This window comes from Desarmillaria tabescens (genome assembly GCF_030435595.1).
Source record: "Desarmillaria tabescens strain CCBAS 213 chromosome Unknown EV420scaffold_59, whole genome shotgun sequence".
Classification (NCBI taxonomy): domain Eukaryota; kingdom Fungi; phylum Basidiomycota; class Agaricomycetes; order Agaricales; family Physalacriaceae; genus Desarmillaria; species Desarmillaria tabescens.
The window spans coordinates 210,018-229,110 of record NW_026848358.1 but is presented as its reverse complement, the minus strand read 5'-3'; positions in this window follow the sequence as shown (position 1 = coordinate 229,110).

Genomic DNA, 19,093 nt, shown 5'->3' with positions numbered 1-19,093 from the left:
AAGAAGATGACAACGTCGGGCACGAAGGGGACGACCTCGAAAGAATCCGCCTCCAAGACATCATCGACAGCCTCTACGTGGAGAACGACGGCGATGAGGATGATTCTGGAGTCAGGAGGATCAACAGGGAAGGAGGGTACTTCGGCGGAAGCCGCTATGAGGAGAGTGACAGAGAGCTCAGCCTTGGGGCCTCCGCCGCAACTACCGCCTGTCCAGCTGGAACAGACCCCTATAACGGTTGAATCGTGCCAGGCATGGGAAGAGAGTCACAGGGGATCCCCATGGCCTGGCACCCCGCCACCAGTTGGGTCTTCACCAGGGAAGAGGCTCCTGTGGCCGGCGTATCAGCCACCCCCGCAGGACCCGAGGACACCCCGGTCCAGAGGGCCATTACCCTCCCTGCTGAAACAGAAGAGCGTATCTGGGACACCATTGAGGCGTACTCCCCGGACACTCACCCCGATTTATACAACCCAGGAACTACCGACACAGAACAGAGAGAGGAGATTGAGTGGACGGAATACCCAGGAGACACAGAAGAAGGAAGAAGGATACTCCGTGAGTTTGGAGGAGATTCCTCCTCCGACCAACTCCCCGCAGTTCCCCCTTTCACTCCGTCGGTCCAGGCGAGAGCATTCGCAATCCCCCAGCCCATCAATCAGAGACCCTGGACCGATGAGTACAATACGCTCGTCCAGTTCAACTTCAACCTTAGAAATGCCCGGCTCACCCCAGAAGGAGTGGCCCTCGTGGACCGAGGAAGAACAGCAAGCGCACGCACTCGAAATGCAGAGCGTCGCGCCGTTCGAGACCTTAGCTTCCACCTTCCTCTCGAGCCCGATGCCACCGATGCCGAAGCCCACCAAAGGTTTAGAACCGCCGAGCTCCGACTTCGGGAAGCCTCCAGAAGAGCGCGCGACAACCTTGAGTGGCATGATGCAGCCCTTGAGGACTTCCTCTTCGAGACACTCGATGAGGACTGCTCTGATCTCGCTGAGTATAACCGGGAAAGGCTTCAACGGGCGCGACACGAGAGGGAGCACCCAGGACCTTGGTCAACCAGAGGAAGCAGGCAATGGACCGCAGAGGAGGTCGCCCGGTGGAATGCCGAACAGGCTGCCTCTCAGCACGATCATGAGGGAGGTGATGAGGGACATCCGGAGGGTACTCACTGAACCGATAACGGTGGTACCACCTGCCCTAAACCTGCTCACCTGGGACAATTTATACGAACTAATTGCAGAAGACATGATAACCGACCTCCAGTGGCTGCTCACGGAAGCAGGAGAGGATTACCTAAATGCTCGACTCGACGGGGACGAGTATTTGATGAAAAACATTGTAGAAGTTGACATTTGGCACTGGGCGGCAATAGTATGGAATATTTGTCACCCCGACTATGCCAAGCCGGGTTGCGCGGCATACCGACGACCTGCACCGATGCCCCACCCGCTTAGCACCTACGGGGCTGGAGGAGGAGGAGATGACAAGGATGACAGATGGGCAGATTTGGGGGCCGGGCCCTCTAACCCAGATAAAGGGAAAGGATCGACAGTACCACCGCAACCTCCAAAAGCCCCACCGCCGCCGCTACCACCTAATTACCCAGGGGGATACCCCCCTCCCAGGGACAACCCTAGGCTACGATCGTTACCATGACCCCCAAATCTGCCAGTCCCACCAGTGCCCCCATCGCCTCCGGACCCTATTCCCCTATGGCAGTTGGCGCTGGGAGCAGTAAACAATCCGTGGAATGATGTCAAACCCAAGTTGATTATGCAGCCGGAATACTTCACCGGGGTGTCTTCAGACATCAATCGATTCCTGCACCACTGCGAGGTGTACTTCCAGGTATTCCCGATGTACTACACCATGAATGACCAGGGGCAAAACCCCTATCGCATTACCTTCGCCCAAGGGTACCTATGGGGAAAGGCGCAGGAATGGTGGGGTGACCAATACTATCGGTACCGGGACCCATGAGGGCACTGGAGATTCCCCACGTGGGATGAATTTTCCCATGACCTAACCGTCCAGTTCCACGAGGTAGCGGAGTTAACCATTTGGAAGCAGGAGTGGAAAAAGGTCCGCCAATCGGACTTCAAGTCGGTGATAGAGTTCTTCGCGAAGTTTGAGAGGCTAGCTCATAAGTGTGAAGAATTCAGAGACGAGAAGCAGATGTTCGAAGCCGTGGAAGCCACAATCCGACCCACAGTTCGAAACACGGTTATGCATGGGGACAATGAGCGCCCCACAACCTATGCCGAATGGAAAGGGCATGTCCTGAGGATCGACGCCAACTACCGATACAATGTCGCCCAAGGACTGGGCAATAAGTCCTCCTCAAACCAAAGCGGTGGTTCGGGTCGAGGCAATCAAAATCAATCATCGAAGGGAGGCCAGGGCTCCAGTGGCGATAAGAAGGATGCCACGGGGACCACCTATGGAGGTGCCAGGCAGCCAATGGAGATTGATAAGCTACGAAGCGATAAAAGATGCTTCAAGTGCGGAAATACTGGGTGGAGCTGGGACCATAAATGCCCGACGGACAAATCCAAGTGGCTCCCTGTCAAGCTCCCCCCACGAAAAAAGATCCCCACCCAGCGACTTCGACAGTTACTCGCAGAGGCCGAGAAGGAGGAGAATGGAAAGGATACAAAGATTGAGGAGGTCAAGGACAAGAGCAAGTCGTCAAAAGATGAGCCGGCATCGAAATAAGCGATTCGACGGCGTCGGCAAAGGACTTAGTTTCATCTGGTGTGCACTCCTGTACTACTAGTCGGACTTATACTATGTATGTAGGTACTCCATTTGAACAATATATCAACTTTTTTGCCGCGTTACCAGTAGAAGAAATCAAGGATGAAGAATCGCAAAACGCCAATGGCGTAGGAGGGGATTTCCGCCGCTCCATGCAGCCTGCATCTAGCAATGAACCCCTAGGGGCTGTCTGACCTCCGGAACCCCCGCTTGACCGAACAGGGAAAAGTCTGGAGCACCCAGCGAGCGCCTCAGGTCAAGTCCAGACTAGCGCCAGACGTGGTAGCGGTCGACCCAGGAGGGAGAATCAGCCGACGACCCCGACTGACGGGCCTTCACTCGTTGTTCCTCCAGTCAGCGGTGGAAAAGCAGCTGAGGCTAGGAACCAAGGGGACCACCTACACTCAGTAGTAGCCTCACCCACAAACGGTGCCGACCCCCTTGGCGAGCCAATATGTGTGCGTCCACATAGGGTCACCGAGAGTACCGCCGGGGATAGGAAGGAGGATAAGTATGGATTGCTAGTGGGGGTTACAATGCCGAGCACAAATGCCCTTGGCCAGGGCCGAACACAGGGCAGCGCGCCCTCCCCCACTGTTAGCCACTAACTCTATCGACTTAGATCGTGCTAGGATCGCTACTCGCACTTCGGTAGACGATACTCTAGTAAGTCAAAGGCGATGAAAGTCGATGGGACAGATAGTCACGAAGGCCGGAGTTCGATGTTAGGTAGAATTAACCTTAGCCGAAGCTGGGGTTCAGGCCAGCTGAGGCTCTACTTAAATACACGTGAGTAATCTAAAAATACTACTGCGCAGTCAGTCCGTGATGATCGCGCATCGCGTAATCCGGCTGACTAAAGAAAAGAAAAGAAAAGAAAAGAAAGGAAAGAAAAAGAAAAGAATAACCGTAACATTACCCCCTCCTTAAGACTCATTTGTCCCGAATGAGAATATATCTGCTTCCCTCCACAGGAGCGAATTGAGGGGCTCCCTTCTGCTTTAAAACAGGATCGATTGGGCCTCCGCTATGCCATAAAAAGTCACTCGTTGGGTTCGGCCTCAGACCCTCTCTCCCCCTGGGCTCAGGTTCCTAGCTTTCCTGAGCCACCTTGCGCCGGTTAAGCCTCAATTGTCTGTCGGGATCCGCGATCCCTAAGGGTTCAGTGCTCGTAATTGAGCAGTGGAAATCCCCTTCTACACCGTAAGTATTGCTTTAAGACTCCTCCGTTCCGGAGGAGTCGAGGGATGCTTGCTGGGAAGAAGAGGATTGTGATTCAGAGTAGAACGACCACTCATCGTCATCTTCATCATCGTTGTCATCATCCTCATTCTTGTCCCAGTCTTCAATGACTCGTTGGAGATTGTCTACGTCCGATTCATCGATGTCGGAGTAGTTAGAAGGAGCGTTGTCGGGCGAGAGTGTGTCGTCAATTGCGTTGAGTTCCTCAGAGTGGGCAGGTGCGGTACACTCCGAAGAGTAGACAGTAATGATATCAGTGACACAAGGGGTGTCGGGATCATGATATTCAATGGGGAGATTACGAGGTATTTTGTCGTCGTACCCCAGCGTTGTCCCCTTTTCATTAACTGTCCATACTATTTTTTGAACCCGGGCCTCATAATCGGTTACGAGTTCTTCCGCGTTGGCCATGTCGGATCGTTTAACCCAGGAGTTTTCCTCGCCGGGATATCCTTTCCACTTGACCAAATACTCGGTGATTGTCCGACGGGTCTTTCCGCGGCCAACGATTCGATCTCTTTCGGATACGATCTCTTCGATTTCGTATTCTTCCTCATCATCAATTAACTCGGGGGGTGGCCTCTCAGGCCGCAGTTGATTTGGGAATTCAGGTGCGTGGTATGGAGATAGTAACGATTCGTTGAAACGGTTGTGAATGCGCCATTTTTGTGGGAGCTTAAGTTCATAGGCTGACGCTCCCTTCTTGGCTACGATAGTGAACGGGCCAACCCGTCGGTCCCCTAGTTTCTTGGTTGGACGGGGAATACTAAGGTTGGTGGAGTCCAGCCATACTTTGTCGCCGACTTGGTACTCCACGGCCTTTTGCTTATGCTTGTCATAGCCCCTCTTCATCGATTCGGCTGCCCGCTCCAGGGATTCCCGGGCCTTTTCTTGTATCTCTTGGATCCCTCGAACTAGTTTGGAGGCGGCAGGTACCGCGTCTGGGCGTTGTGCGGTCTTGATGACCTGCCCGTCACGTCCGAAAACGACCTTGTATGGGGAGAAGCCTGTAGCGGAATGTTTTCGATTGTTATGAGTGAAGGCCGCGAGGGGCAACCACTCGCTCCAATCGTCTTGTCTGTAACTGACGAACATTTTGAGATACTTTTCGATTTCTTGGTTGACTCTCTCGGTCTGTCCGTCCGTCTGAGGGTGGTAGGCCATGGAGGGGTTCCCTGTAACTTGAAGGAGAGCGTAAAACTCCTTCATGAACTTGGACACGAACACGGCCCCCCTGTCTGATATGACCTTCGTTGGCATTACGCCATACGGTACGTAAACGTGGTCCCGCAAGATTTTGGCAAAGCCCAGCGAGGACAGTTCTTCTGTGCAGGCGATAGGAATGATGGTTTTGGAAAAGCGGTCGACGATAACAAGGATGGAGTTGTTTCCCTTGGAGTCAGGGAGCTTGGTGATCATGTCGACTGAAATATGTGTCCAGGGTCGATCCGGAATCTCGTTAGGATGGAGGGGCGCCCTTTTTGGACGGCGATCTACTTTTGTTCGTTGACATACTTCACATCCCCATACATAGGCTTCCACTTCCGAGCGCATTCGGGGCCACCAATAGTCTCGTAAGACAAGTTCTTTGGTTTTTTCGATACCTGGGTGTCCTGCGGTTACGTGGTCATGTCGCAGGGCTATGATCTCTCCCCTTAACTGTCTATCTTTGGGCACGTAAACGCGTCTGTCATACCACAGCAGTCCTTGATCCCGGGAGACCCCCTTTTCGTGGTTAAGGGAGTCCGAGATGCCCCGATCCCACTTGCGGGGATCGTGAGTGGCTAGTCGGATCTTTTCTTGGAGCTCTCCTGCGGTGGGCATAATTAATGCCCAAAAGTGCGTGGGCTTCAGGACCGTCACGTCCTGGTTGTCTCCTTTCCCTTGATTGTGATCTGCCCGTCTTGATAGCAAATCCGCCTTTCGATTTTGGGCCCCGGGCTTATGATGGAGGGTGAACTGGTACTCCGCCAGTTCAGTTACCCATCTAGCTTGTCGCCAGTTGAGCTTTTGCGGCTTGCGGAAGTATTGGAGATTGGAGTGGTCCGTCCAAATCTCGAAGTCTTCCCGGGCACCCATCAAGTACTGGCGCCACTCTTCCAGCGCAATCATTATCGCTAAGAGTTCCTTGTCATAGATTTCGTAATTTCGTTCGGTGACAGACAGGGACTTGGAAAGGAAGGCGACTGGTCGCCATTTTTCCTTTTGCCATTGAGATAATACGGCCCCGATTGCTCCTTCACTGGAGTCCGCCTCCACCCTGAACTTTCCTTCGTCGAGGGGAATGGTCAGTACTACGTCTTCGCGAAACAGTTCTTTGAGCTTTTCGAACGCCTCCTGTTGGGCTTTTCCCCAGTTCCAGTCTACTTTTCCCGTGAGCGTTGTGAGGGGTTTAACGTGCTTGCTGTAATCGCGGATAAACCGTCGATAAAAGTTGCAAAAGCCCAAGAATGACTGGAGCTCTTGCTTCTTGGACGGGACTGGCCAATCCAATAGCCCGGCAATTTTGACGGGGTCCATGCGGATCCTTCCTTCACTGATGAGTACGCCCAAGTACTCCGTCTCTTCCACTTCGAATTCGCATTTCTCGGCTTTGAGGAACAGCTTGTTCTCCCGAAGAATGCGCAACACCTCCCATACGATACGCCGGTGATCCTTTTTGCCCTTCGACGCAATGAGTATGTCGTCGAGGTAGACCGATACTTCTCCCGTGGTGATAAGATCCTTAAAAATGTCGTTCATCATCCACTGAAAAGTGGCGGGCGAGTTGGTGAGGCCGAAGAACATAACAAGGGGCTCATAAAGACCCTGGTTGGTTCGAAAGGCCGCCTTCCATTCGTCGCCTTGTTTTATCCTGACGTTATTGTACCCCCATCGTACGTCCAGCTTGGTGAAATATTTCGCTTGTTTAAGTCGGTCCATAAGCTCCCTGATTAGGGGCAACGGATACCTATTTTTAATGGTCATCTCGTTGAGCTTGCGATAGTCCTGTACTGGTCGCAGCTTGCCGTCCTTCTTTTTGACGAAGAAAAACGGTGACGCCATGGGCGACTTGGAGGTTTGGATGCGTCCGGTGGACAAGTTTTCATCCAAAAACTTATCCAGTTCCTCCTGTTCCGCTGGGTTAAGAGGATAGACTTTACAGTCTAGGTTGGCGTTAGCATTGGGGATTAGTTCAATGGCGTGGTCCCACGGCTTCCGTGGTGGCAGCTCGTCGAAGTTTTCTTTAGCGAATACATCTTCAAAGTCCCTGTACTCCTCCGGGACTATTTCCTCGAAGGACTTGGTATCCTTACGAGCATTGGCCCGGGCGGCCAATTCGTTGGCCTTAGTCCCCATGGCTCGTACGTGGAATGCTTCTTCGAAATCAATTACGAGGATGGTGTCTCCCTCCTCATACTCGTCCCATCGTGACGTGGGGTCAGTATCCGGGAGGGAGAAGGGAATCTTTCGACATGCGCAACGAGCCAAAGTGACGGCTCCGGTATCCCAATCGATAAGGGGGTTGTGTCTTTGCAGCCAATCATGCCCCAGGAATAGAGGGGTGGAGCCTAGGTCCACCACAGCGAGTTCGATTCGTTCCACGTGGTCGCCAATGCATAAGCGCACTTCGGCATATTCCGTAATATCACCTCCTTTGTTTTGAGTGCCGTCGGCATTATACACCGGAACTGGTCAGGCCGCCTTTTTAAGGTTAAGGGCATGATTCCGAGCCCAGGCGCGATCTACGGAACTACCGGTGGCCCCGCTGTCTACCAGCGCTTTCACCGAGTGGATTTCGCGAGTGTCCAAGGTTTCTAATTGCACGGTGATGGACACATTCCGCCCTTTCCTTCCGCGTATGTACATGGGTGGTCTAGTAAGATCTTCCATCCATTCCCACTTGTCTCGAGCCTCAGCAGCCGTCTCGGGTTGCTCTTTGAGGGCCTCCCATAGTTCCTCCGTCACCTCTTCCTTACGACGGGGGTGTACCCATCGGTGAAGGGCAGCGAAGGCAGCCGCCTCGTTAGATGCCAACCTTAGCGCCCTTCGGGTCCAGTGCGGTCCGAAGGGTTCGTAGTACGTGTCCTGAACGGGGGTCCTCTTTGCAGGTGCTGGTTCCGGGACAGGGGTCACAGGAGACTTCCCTCGTAATGGTCGGACTGGTATGTCGGACCGTAGGAAGGCCTCTTCGTCTTCGACTTCTTCCACGGAAACCGATGGGGTCTTCCCTCGAAGTGGCATTTGGTCACCGGGACAAGAAAGGTCCCGAGGCGGCACTTGGGCGCCTTTGGTAGTCGAGGTGGTGGAGGAGGGCTCGCTGCCCTGTGTTCGGCCCTGGCCACGGGCGCTTGTGCGCGGCGTTGTAACCTCCACTGCGGATCCGTACTTACTGCTCTTCCTAGACCCGGCGGTACTTCGGGCTGCCCTTCGCGGGGGCACACATATTGGCTCCCCCGAGGGGTCTGCACCGTTGGCCATCGGGTGTCCCTTGGCTACTAAGGGCAGGTGGTCCCTCGAGTTCCCGGCCTCAGCTGCTTTTCCGACGCTTCCTGCAGGAACAGACGCCCCCACAGACGGGGACGCAGGCCCCGCAGGCTGGGCTGACGGCCTTTCTCCCTCTCCGGGGTGACCTCCCCACGTCTGGGGTGCAGTCGAGACTCGACCTAGGGGGCTCTGCCCTCGAGGGGCTTTCCCTGTGCAGTGAGCCGGGGGTTCCTGAGCTCGGACGGCCCCTAGGGGTTCATTTCCAGGCGCAGACCGCGCTAGGAGGCGGTAATCCCCTCCTACGCCGTTGGCGTTTTGCGATTCCTCGTTCTTAGTTTCTTCAACTGGTAACGCGGCGAAAAAATTGGTATATTGTTCATAGGGGGTACCTACATACGTAGTATAAGTCCGACTAGTAGTACATGAGCGCGCACCAGTAGAAACTAAGTCCTTAGCCGACGCTGTCGAATTGCTTATTTCGATGCCGGCTGGTCTTTTGACGACTTCGCGTCCTCCTTGACCTCCTCGACCTTCGTATCCTTTCCTAGATCCTCTTTTTCGGCTTCAGCGAGCAGTTGGCGGAGGCGGGCGACGTTGGGCTTCTTACGAGGTGGGAGCTTGACGGGAAGCCACTTGGACTTGTCGTCAGGGCACTTATGCTTTGGGTTCCACCCCGTATTCCCACACTTGAAACATCGCTTGTCGGACCGCAACTTGTCGATCTCCATCGGCTGTCCCAGGCCCCCATAGGTCGTGCCGGTGGCGTCCTTTTTGTCGCCGCCGGAACCGCTTCCCTTTGATTGGTTGCCTCGACCCGAACCTCCTTGGTTCGGGGAGGTCTTACTGGCGAGGCCCTGGGCTACGTCGTACCTGTAATTGGCGTCGATCCGGAGAACTCGCGCCTTCCACTGTGCGTAGGTTGTGGGGCACTCATTGTCCCCATGCATAACCGTCTTTCGCACCGTTGGCCTAATCGCCGCTTCTACTGCTTCGAACATCTGTTTTTCATCTCCGAACTCCCCACACTTGTGAGCCAATCGTTCGAACTTCGCGAAGAATTCGACTGCGGATTTGAACTCCGACTGTCAGACTGTTAGCGACCGATACAACAAACAAGATCAAACAACTAAGCGTGACTCGCACTTCGGTCAGGCGCTTTGTGTTGTCCGCAGGTTTGCGTTAAGGGAGCTATAGCTTAGTTGAGCGAGAGTGAGTTCAGACTAAGTTATCGGGTGAATAAACTTTAGTTCGAGACTGAGGTTTAAGACCTGCAGTCGAGCTACTTAAATACAGTTTGGGTCGTGCTAAATATACTACAAGTGTCTGCAATGGTACGGTAAACGTGCTGTACCCTCATGTTAGAATGCGATCAAGTCTGGAGAATTAGCATAGCGAGATTACGAGAGAGTCGATAAGATAAGATATGGCGCGAAATCGTAATATTACCCCCCTGTTAAGGCAGTCGTCCCGACTGCAACGTGGTTTGGTTTTGGAAGGTAGGCTCCTACGAGAGAGGGTGCGTTTGGTTTTATCAGGTACTCTTGAATTGCCTGTACCAATGGGTGATCGGTTTCCGACTCTGTTACTGATTCATGTTCTGACCATGAATCGGATTCGTCTTTGTTTTCCCACCACTCCGCTGGAGGTCTGGTGATGAATGAGACTTGTTCGAAGTCTTCAATTGCATCTCTTGCGTTGTCCAGGTCCTGTTCATCTACCCAAGAATTTTCCTCTCTGGGATATCCTTTCCACTTAACGAGGTATTCGATTCCCGTTCCATGCCTTCGTCCTCTTCCTCTTGCTCTTTCTCTTCTGTCCACAATTTCCTCCACTTCATACTGTTCTTGTCCATCTATGAGATCCGGTGGTGGAGGTAAGGGCTGTATCTGGATTGGGAACTCTGGCGGTTTATATGGTGTGAGGAGATTCTCATTGAAACGGTCATGGATTTTCCACGCGGGGGGAAGTCGTAGTTTGTATGCGGACGCGCCATGTTTGGAGAGTACTTCGAAGGGTCCCACTCGCTTGTCCCCCAACTTCTTCATTGGTCGGGGAAGAGATAGGTTTGTAGAGTCCAACCATACCTTGTCTCCTGGTTTGTACTCTATTGCCGTTCGTTGATGTTTATCATATTGCCGCTTCATGGTTTCCGCCGCCTTTTCTAGCGCCTTTGCTGTCTGTTCATGTACCTTTTGTATGTCCGCCACGAATTCCCTTGCCGCCGGATTGGTTCCTTCCTTGATTGTGAGCGGAGCGAGATGTGGCTTTTGTCCATGATTGACTTCAAAAGGGGAGTATCCGGTGGCAGAATGTTTTCGGTTATTATGTTGGAAGGCTGCAAGTGGTAACCACTCGCTCCAGTCATTTTGCCTGTGATTGATGAATATCCGAAGATATTTCTCAATCTCCTGATTGGCCCGTTCCGTTTGTCCATCGGTTTGCGGGTGGTAGGCCGTTGATGGATTTCCTTGAATATGCAGCATATCGTATAACTCTTTCATGAATTTGGACACAAATTGAGGCCCCCTATCCGAAATCACCTTTTGTGGCATCCCGTGTTTGGCCCATACGTGGTCTCTGAGGATTTTGGCCCACCCCGCGGAGGTTAGCTCGGTGGAGCACGGTACTGGAATTACTTCTTTTGAGAACCGGTCAACTATCATAAGGATGGCGTTATACCCGTTGGACTCGGGTAATTCCCCTATCATGTCGACCGTGATGTGTTCCCAAGGTCGAGATGGTACCGCGTGAGGATGTAAGGGTGCTCTTTTCTTTTGCGTGCTCGTCTTCATTCGTTGACAGGCTTCGCATCCTTTCACATATCTTTCTACGTCTTGTTTCAGTTTTGGCCACCAATAGTCGCGTTGGACAAGTTCTTTGGTTTTTTCAATACCGGGGTGTCCAGCCGTGATATGATCATGGTGGGTGGCTATGAGTTCTCCCCGTAATTTGGCGTCTCTGGGGACGTATAATCGACCGTCGTAGTACATCAACCCTTCTTGTTGAGTGATTCCTCTTGGATGGTGAAGGGATGCTTCCACTCCCTTGTCCCATCTGGTTTGGTTGCGCAAGGCCGCTCGTATTTTCTTGTGTATCTCTTCCTCACTGGGCATGAGGAGCGCTCGGAACACTTCTGGTTTTAGGACCACCACCTCCGCGTTGTCTTCTCCTCCCTGATCGTGGTCCGACCTTCTGGACAATAAGTCCGCCTTTTTGTTTGCCGTGCCGGGTTTGTGATGGAGGGTGAAATGATACTCAGCGAGCTCCGTTACCCATCTTGCTTGTCTACGGTTTAGCTTCTGAGGCTTTCGGAAGTATTGGAGATTTTGGTGATCTGTCCAAATCTCGAAGTCCTGATGAGCCCCCATGAGGTAGTGTCTCCAGTCCTCTAGGGCGAGCATGATTGCCAAGAGTTCTTTGTCGTATATTTCATAGTTTCGCTCCGTGAGCGTTAAGGCTTTTGATAGGAATGCCACTGGTCTCCACTTTCCTTCCTGTTCTTGGGATAGAACTGCCCCTATCGCTCCTTCGCTTGCGTCTGCTTCCACACGATATTTCCCTGTTCGTGTGGGTATTGCTAGGACTACTTCTTCGGCCAGCTTCCTCTTGATTTCTCGGAACGCATTTTCCTGTGCGGTTTCCCATCTCCACTCGGTCTTCCCCGTGAGTTGAGTTAGGGGTCGTACGTGCTTGCTGTAATCACGTATGAATCTTCGGTAAAAGTTGGTGAACCCCAGGAACGACTGTAGCTCTCATTTCTTGGTGGGTTGGGGCCACTCGGTGATGCCTTTAACTTTTACGGGATCCATGCGTATCGACCCTTGGCTGATGATTACTCCGAGGTATTCTGTTTCCAATACCTCGAATTCACACTTTTCCGCTTTTAGGAACAGATTGTTTGCGCGTAGGATGGCTAGGACTTCTCGCACCACCATTTGGTGCTTGTCCTTGTCCTTGGTGCATATTAGGATGTCGTCCAGATACACTGTGACATCCCCTCTTGCAATCTGCTCCTTGAACAAGTCGTTCATCATCCATTGAAATGTAGCCGGGGAATTTGTGAGTCCGAAGAACATCACCATGGGTTCGAATAACCCCCTATTTGTTCGGAAGGCTGCCTTCCACTCGTCTCCTCCTTTGATTCGCACGTTGTTGTATCCCCACCGGACGTCTAGTTTTGTAAAGTATTTGGCGTCCTTGAGTTGATCCATTAATTCTCCTATGAGCGGGAGGGGATAACGGTTTTTAATGGTCATCTCGTTCAGCTTTCGGTAATCCTGTACTGGTCGTAATTTACCATCTTTTTTCTTGACGAAAAAGAATGGTGAGGCCATGGGAGACTTGGAGGGTCTGATCCTTCCTGACTCTAAGTTTTCGTCTAGGAACTTATCAAGTTCGTCCTGCTCTGCCGGGTTCAAAGGGTAGACCTTACAGTCTAGGCTAGCGTTCGCGTTGGGTACCAGTTCGATTGCGTGGTCCCACGGCTTACGCGGTGGTAGCTCGTCAAAGTTTTCTTTCGCAAAAACGTCTCGGAATTCCCGGTATGGTTCCGGTACTATTTCTTCAAACGTTTTTGCTTCCTTGGCTTGATTAGCTTTGGCGGCTAGCTCGTTTGCTTTGCTCCCCATAGCTCGAACATGGATGGCCTCTTGGAAGTCTATAACGAGGATAGTGTCTCCTTCTTCTACTTCGGTTCCCCATTGCTGTTCTGGATCTTCGTCGGGAAGGAGGAAGGGTATTTTGCGGCAGGAGCATCGGGCCAATGTTACCGCTCCCGTTTTCCAGTCGATGATGGGGTTATGTCTTTTGAGCCAGTCGTGTCCTAGGAATAGCGGTACGTTCCCTAGGTCCACGACGGCTAAGTCGATTTTTCATGGTGATCCCCTATCGTCATTCGCAGTTCCACTACCTCGGTAATATCTCCTCCCTTGTTTCTGCTTCCGTCTGCATTGTATACCGCTTGTGCCTTAGGTAGTTTTACAGTGTTCATGCCGTTTTCTCGCACGAACGTTCGGTTTATGCAACTCCCGGTGCATCCACTGTCTACTAGAGCGTCAACTGCTCGTACTTGTCCTGTGTCTAGAGTTTCGAGTTGGACACGGATGTTTACGCTCCTCCCCCTGCCTCCTCTGATGTACTGTGGAGGAACACGCAGGTCCTGCATGTTTTGCAGGCACTGCTCCCGTTGGCGATACGTTTCTTTTGAGGATCCGAGAAGATCTACGACGAGATCTTCGTCTACCTCTATGAGGCGTCTGGGGTGCACCCACATTCGAAGAGTGGCAAGCCTTCCATCCATGGTTTTTTCTTGTCTCATCTTTCTCCTTACCCATTCGGCGCTGTGTGGTTTAAGCCAGCCTCGGTCCCATTTATCGTCATAGTACTCTTCTTCTAAGTCTGTGACTTCATAGTCCTCCGGGTACTCCTTGGTGTGAATCACCGGGTCTTCCCCTTTCTTTTTGAGGCTTTGTTGATAACTGTATTCGTCTTCCTCATCGGGCACTTCTTCGATGGAAACATTCTTTTTATTACAAATTGGAGAAGCACATAATGGTCCCACCGACCCGCCCACCGGGGAACACGAGCCCCCGGTGCCATTATGTGTTAGTGACGAGGGAGGAAGACGCACCGTGATTGGAGGAGGATTGATGATGTCCCCGGTCATCTTGACTGTTATCTGCGGGGCGGCGGTTTTCTTGTTGGGGATTCGCGTTCCCTCTTGCGGCTCCGTCGTATCGGGGTAGTTGGCCGCATAGGGCAGGTGCGTATGTTCCGCCTTTGGGCGAGGCCCTGCATCGTTCCTCTCCCGCCTGGAGGCGCCTTCGCCCACTACTGGCTCGACCGCTCTTCCTCCGTTTTCTGCGCCGGTACCTACCCTCCACGGAGCGATGTTGACCTTGATCCCGGGTATCCCGCCGCCTTGCGCAGCATGTGCCGCTTGTGCTTTCGCACCGGTGGCCAAGGAGCTTGAGTGGGGTTCTTCTTCGAGCACGGTGACAATCCCCTGTACACCGTTCTTCTTTATATGCGACTTGGTAATTTCATTTTGTGATAGCGTGAAAAGTTTGTCATTGCCTCGAGGTACTACATGCGATACATTAGTCCGACCAGCGGGGTTCTGTGACGCACCACTAAATGAAATTATGTCCTTTGCCGACGCGCGTTTGTCGCTTACGCCGCCGGCTCGTCTTTTACCTCCTCGACCTTTGACGTGGAGGCTTCCCCTTCTTCATCCTTCAGTACTTGTTGATACATGGCGCGAATCTGGGCTCGCGAGAACTTGGGTTGGTGCTTGACGAGCCACGTACTCTCGTCCTTGGGGCACTTGTTGTCTTGCTTCCGATGACCCTTGTGACCGCAGCGGAAGCATCGTCCTTCCTTCCGTAGTCGATCTATTTCCATCGGTAGTCCTTGCCCCCCGTACGTGGTGCCCGTTCCTGTCTTCTTATCGCCCTGGGAATTCCCGGAGCTTCCGGCTTTTCCCGTTCCCTTGTTCTGCTGTCCCTGTGCTCCTTGACTTCTGCCTGCGTCCTCTGCCAATCCCACACGGTAGTTGTAGTCCATTTGTTCTACTCGGAACTTCCATTCTGCGTAGGTGCGTGGCAACGCCGTCCCAGTAGCGTGTATTGCAGTTTTTACGTTCTTGCGGATTGCTGGTTTGAGTATTTCGATCATGTATTCTTCGTTGTGGCGCTTTCCGGATTCTTTTGCTAGTCGTTCGAAGTCACGGAAGAATTCCTTTGCCGATTTGTACGTGTTTTGGCGGATACGCTTGAACTCTTGTAATTTGAGTTCTACTTCCGCATCGGTTCGGAACTGGTCTTCGATGATCTGCCTGAATACATGCCATGCGGGATATCGCAGGTATCCGCATGTTTTGTCATAATACTCATCCCGGGCGTGATTCCACCAGTGCAAGGCCTTGTCTGTGAGCCGGAACGTGCAGAACACCACCCTATTAGGGCTTTGTCCATGCGCGTTCATTGTGAATTGCTGCGGGAATACATTGAAGTAGTCTTCGCACTGGTTGAGGAATCGATCCACATCGCTGGATTCCCCCTTGAACTTTTTGGGGGGATCCGCGAGCTGCGGTTTCACCTGCGCCCACGGGTTGGTATTGGCCACTCCTACTATGAACGGTGGTGGCATGTTGGGTGGCTGGACAGGGTCTGCGGGAATAGGGATTGCCGCGGGTCTCGGTAGTGATCGTAATGCGGGGTTGTGATGAGGAGACAGGGGACCTTGTGGCGCCGGGGCTGGTGCTGCGGGTTGAACTGGTGCCGCAGCTGCAGCGCCTGCGCTTCCTGGGGTTCCTGCGGCCGCAAACAGTCGGCTAGGGTCAACGTACCCTGTTCTCCGGAGGATTGATAGGTGACTTAAATTTACCGTGCTTCCGCTTGTTTCTGATGAATCGGGTACTTGGTATCGTTCCCCGGGGTCCGTGTAGTCGTCTGGGTGTACTTGGTTCCATAGAATGTTTGTGTGAAAAACGGTCTCTCGGTAGATCACCTGGGCCCCAACTTGGGAGTTCTTTTCCTGTTGGAAGTACCTTCCTTGCGGTGAGCTGTTCCAAGACAGCTCCCGTGGTAACTTCTTTTCAGTCCATCGCAACATTTCCAAATATGTCATATTTTCTAGCTCGGCCTCAGTAGGCTCCCGAGCTAGATCCTTCCACGAATTTGGGGATAATATCCTCCTCTCCATATTCTCCGACCCTATGCTGCTGCTGTAAGTCGAAGTCCGCCCTATTCCAGGGTTCTCGTAGATTTCGCCTTCTTCTAAGTCCGATAGGTCGGACTCGCTCGAAAGGCTCCGTGCTTCCTGTGACGATACGGTTCCAGTTTCTGATGATTCGGGCCCACTCATTGACCCTGAGGACGACCTGATCGAAGTCGGGTCTTCGGGGTCGGTCCCATACCCAAGGTGCGATGAAGGGAACGGGGGCCGCAAGGGGGTGTTCGGCCGTGAGTGGGTAGATGGCGTATGGGACGACGGATGAGGGGGGTTCAATTCCCTCGTACATTCTCCATGCGTCGGCGTAGTCCTGTGTGCGTCTGCATATATCGCAGCTGGCGTCGGCGTCGTATGTGGGCTCGCACTGGTCGAGCTCGGTAGTGGCTTCCCCGGCCCTATCGTTGATGATGATCGGGGTGTTTGGTCGTGTGACGAGGTTAAGGTAGCTGCCTTCATCGTCTGAGGAGTCACTGCGGGCGTAGTGGTAGCCCCACGTTTCCCCTCTTGAATCGAGGCGGGGAGGGGACCAGTTGTTGCGCGGCCCTGGGAGCTCGTCGCTGTCGTCGTCCTCCTCTGCATCGCTGTCTTCTTCATCTGAACTGCTTCCAGTTCCATTTTCAGCCTCTCTTCTTTCTCCCAGATGATATCTAAGCCCTCTTTGATAGAGGCGCTGTCCGTCTGAATCATATCCAGGGTTGGCGGCTGAGTTTTCGGTTGAGGTGGGGGAAGGGGCGTCCCAGGGGTTACTTCCTTCATCTTCCCCTTCGTCTTCTTCCTCGGTAATGGGAGAGAGAATACGCTGGTCCACCCCTTGTTCGTAGACTCCTTGCTCTTCTTCTTCTTCAATGACTGGGCCTCTTTGTGCGGGCCATCCTTCCATCTCGGAGTCGGACTCACTGGACTCGCTTGTGTCGGAGTCTTCTGTGATCCACTCGTCATCTGCGATGTAAATGAAGTGGATGATAGGTCGATCGTCGACGTAGTCGGGAGGGGGTGTGTTCGGTCGTCTAGCCTCTGGGTTGGGGGCTTCGACGGGGATAGTTTCTTCGGAGACTGGCTCCTCATTTCGTCGGTATTCGTATCCATATAGGAATGCGAGATAGGCTATGGCTACAAAGCCTTGTAGTCCAAAGAGGTTGGTGAGATATTGTTCGATGGGGTTCATTCGTTACTGTTCGTCAACGTGGTTGTTGATGAAGAGTAAGAAAGTCTCGAACTAATTGTTAGCGACCGATACAACAAACAAGATCAAACAACTAAGCGTGACTCGCACTTCGGTCAGGCGCTTTGTGTTGTCCGCAGGTTTGCGTTAAGGGAGCTATAGCTTAGTTGAGCGAGAGTGAGTTCAGACTAAGTTATCGGGTGAATAAACTTTAGTTCGAGACTGAGGTTTAAGACCTGCAGTCGAGCTACTTAAATACAGTTTGGGTCGTGCTAAATATACTACAAGTGTCTGCAATGGTACGGTAAACGTGCTGTACCCTCATGTTAGAATGCGATCAAGTCTGGAGAATTAGCATAGCGAGATTACGAGAGAGTCGATAAGATAAGATATGGCGCGAAATCGTAATACGGACCTTCTTCCATTCTGCCTTCCAGATGGCGAGTTCTGCGACTTCCCGGAATTCTACCGTGAGGTCATGGGAGAACTCGTTCCAGGTGGGGAATCTCCAATGCCCCTGGTCGTCCCGGTACTTGTAGTATTGGTCACCCCACCACTCCTTCGCCTTCTCCCGTAGGTACCCTTGTGCGAATGTAATGCGGTAGGGGTTCTGTCCCTGGTCGTTCATCGTAAAGTGGACCGGGAATACTTGAAAATACATCTCGCAGTGATGGAGGAAGCGGTTGATATCCGTGGATTCCCCGGTGAAGTATTCGGGCTGCGTGATCAATTTTGGTTTGACGTCGCTCCACGGGTTATTGTCCTTCCCCGCGGCCAACGTCCAAGGGGGAATCGGATCCGGAGGCGACGGCATGTGGGGCGGTACCGGAGGGTTCGGTGGTCGCGGTAGGGATCGTAGTCGATAATTTTCCCCCGGCGGCGGATAGTCGCCGGGGTATACGGGCTGCTTTGGAGGCTGGGCCGGCGGTTGAGTCGGCACCGTGGACTGCTTCCCTTTGTCAGAGGGCCCAGCGCCTGGGTCGTCCATGTCGTCGTCATCAGGCCCAGCTCCTGCCCAGAACTCCTCTGTTTCGAGCGGGTTAGGCATGGGTTGTGGCCGCCGATAAGGCTCACACCCTCGTTGCGGCGCTTCGGGGTTCATCATGTTCCATACGATGGCAGCCCGGTGCCAGGTTTCTACCTCGAGTATATTCTTCATGAGGTATACATCCCCTATGCTTTTTGCTGCTTGATAGTCGACCCCCGCGTCAGTGAATAGCCACTGGGGGTCCTTCTCCATATGCTCCATGATAATCTCGTATAACCCATGCCACGGGAGAATATTGAAGATATCAGGTCGCAGGTTCGGACCCTGCAGCATGACCTGAGTTACCGCCGCCATTACTACCGGTTCGAGGGCCTGGTTGGGAGGCCGACTCGGCATCCTTGGCCTCCTGCCTCTCTCGGGCGAGTCGGTCAAGCTCCTTGTTCCGCCTCCACCTCCCGATGTCGGAGTCCTCATTGGAGATCTCCTCCTGATAGACTCTCCAGGCTCGGGCCCTGGCCTCGAGGTCGGTTCCTGCCCTTCGGGCGTAGCCTGTGTAGCGGATGGCGGCGGCCCGGATTCGGTTGTCCACTTCTGTGGGGGTGGCGTCGGGCTCGAGGGGGAGGTCCCAGAAGCCATTGGGCCCGTAGAGGGCGTCCTCCTCGGCGCGTCGGATGCATGCATCGTGCGCTCGGCCGCGGTCCATTCTGGCCTCGACTTCTGGGGACTCCCGGGCATCTCGA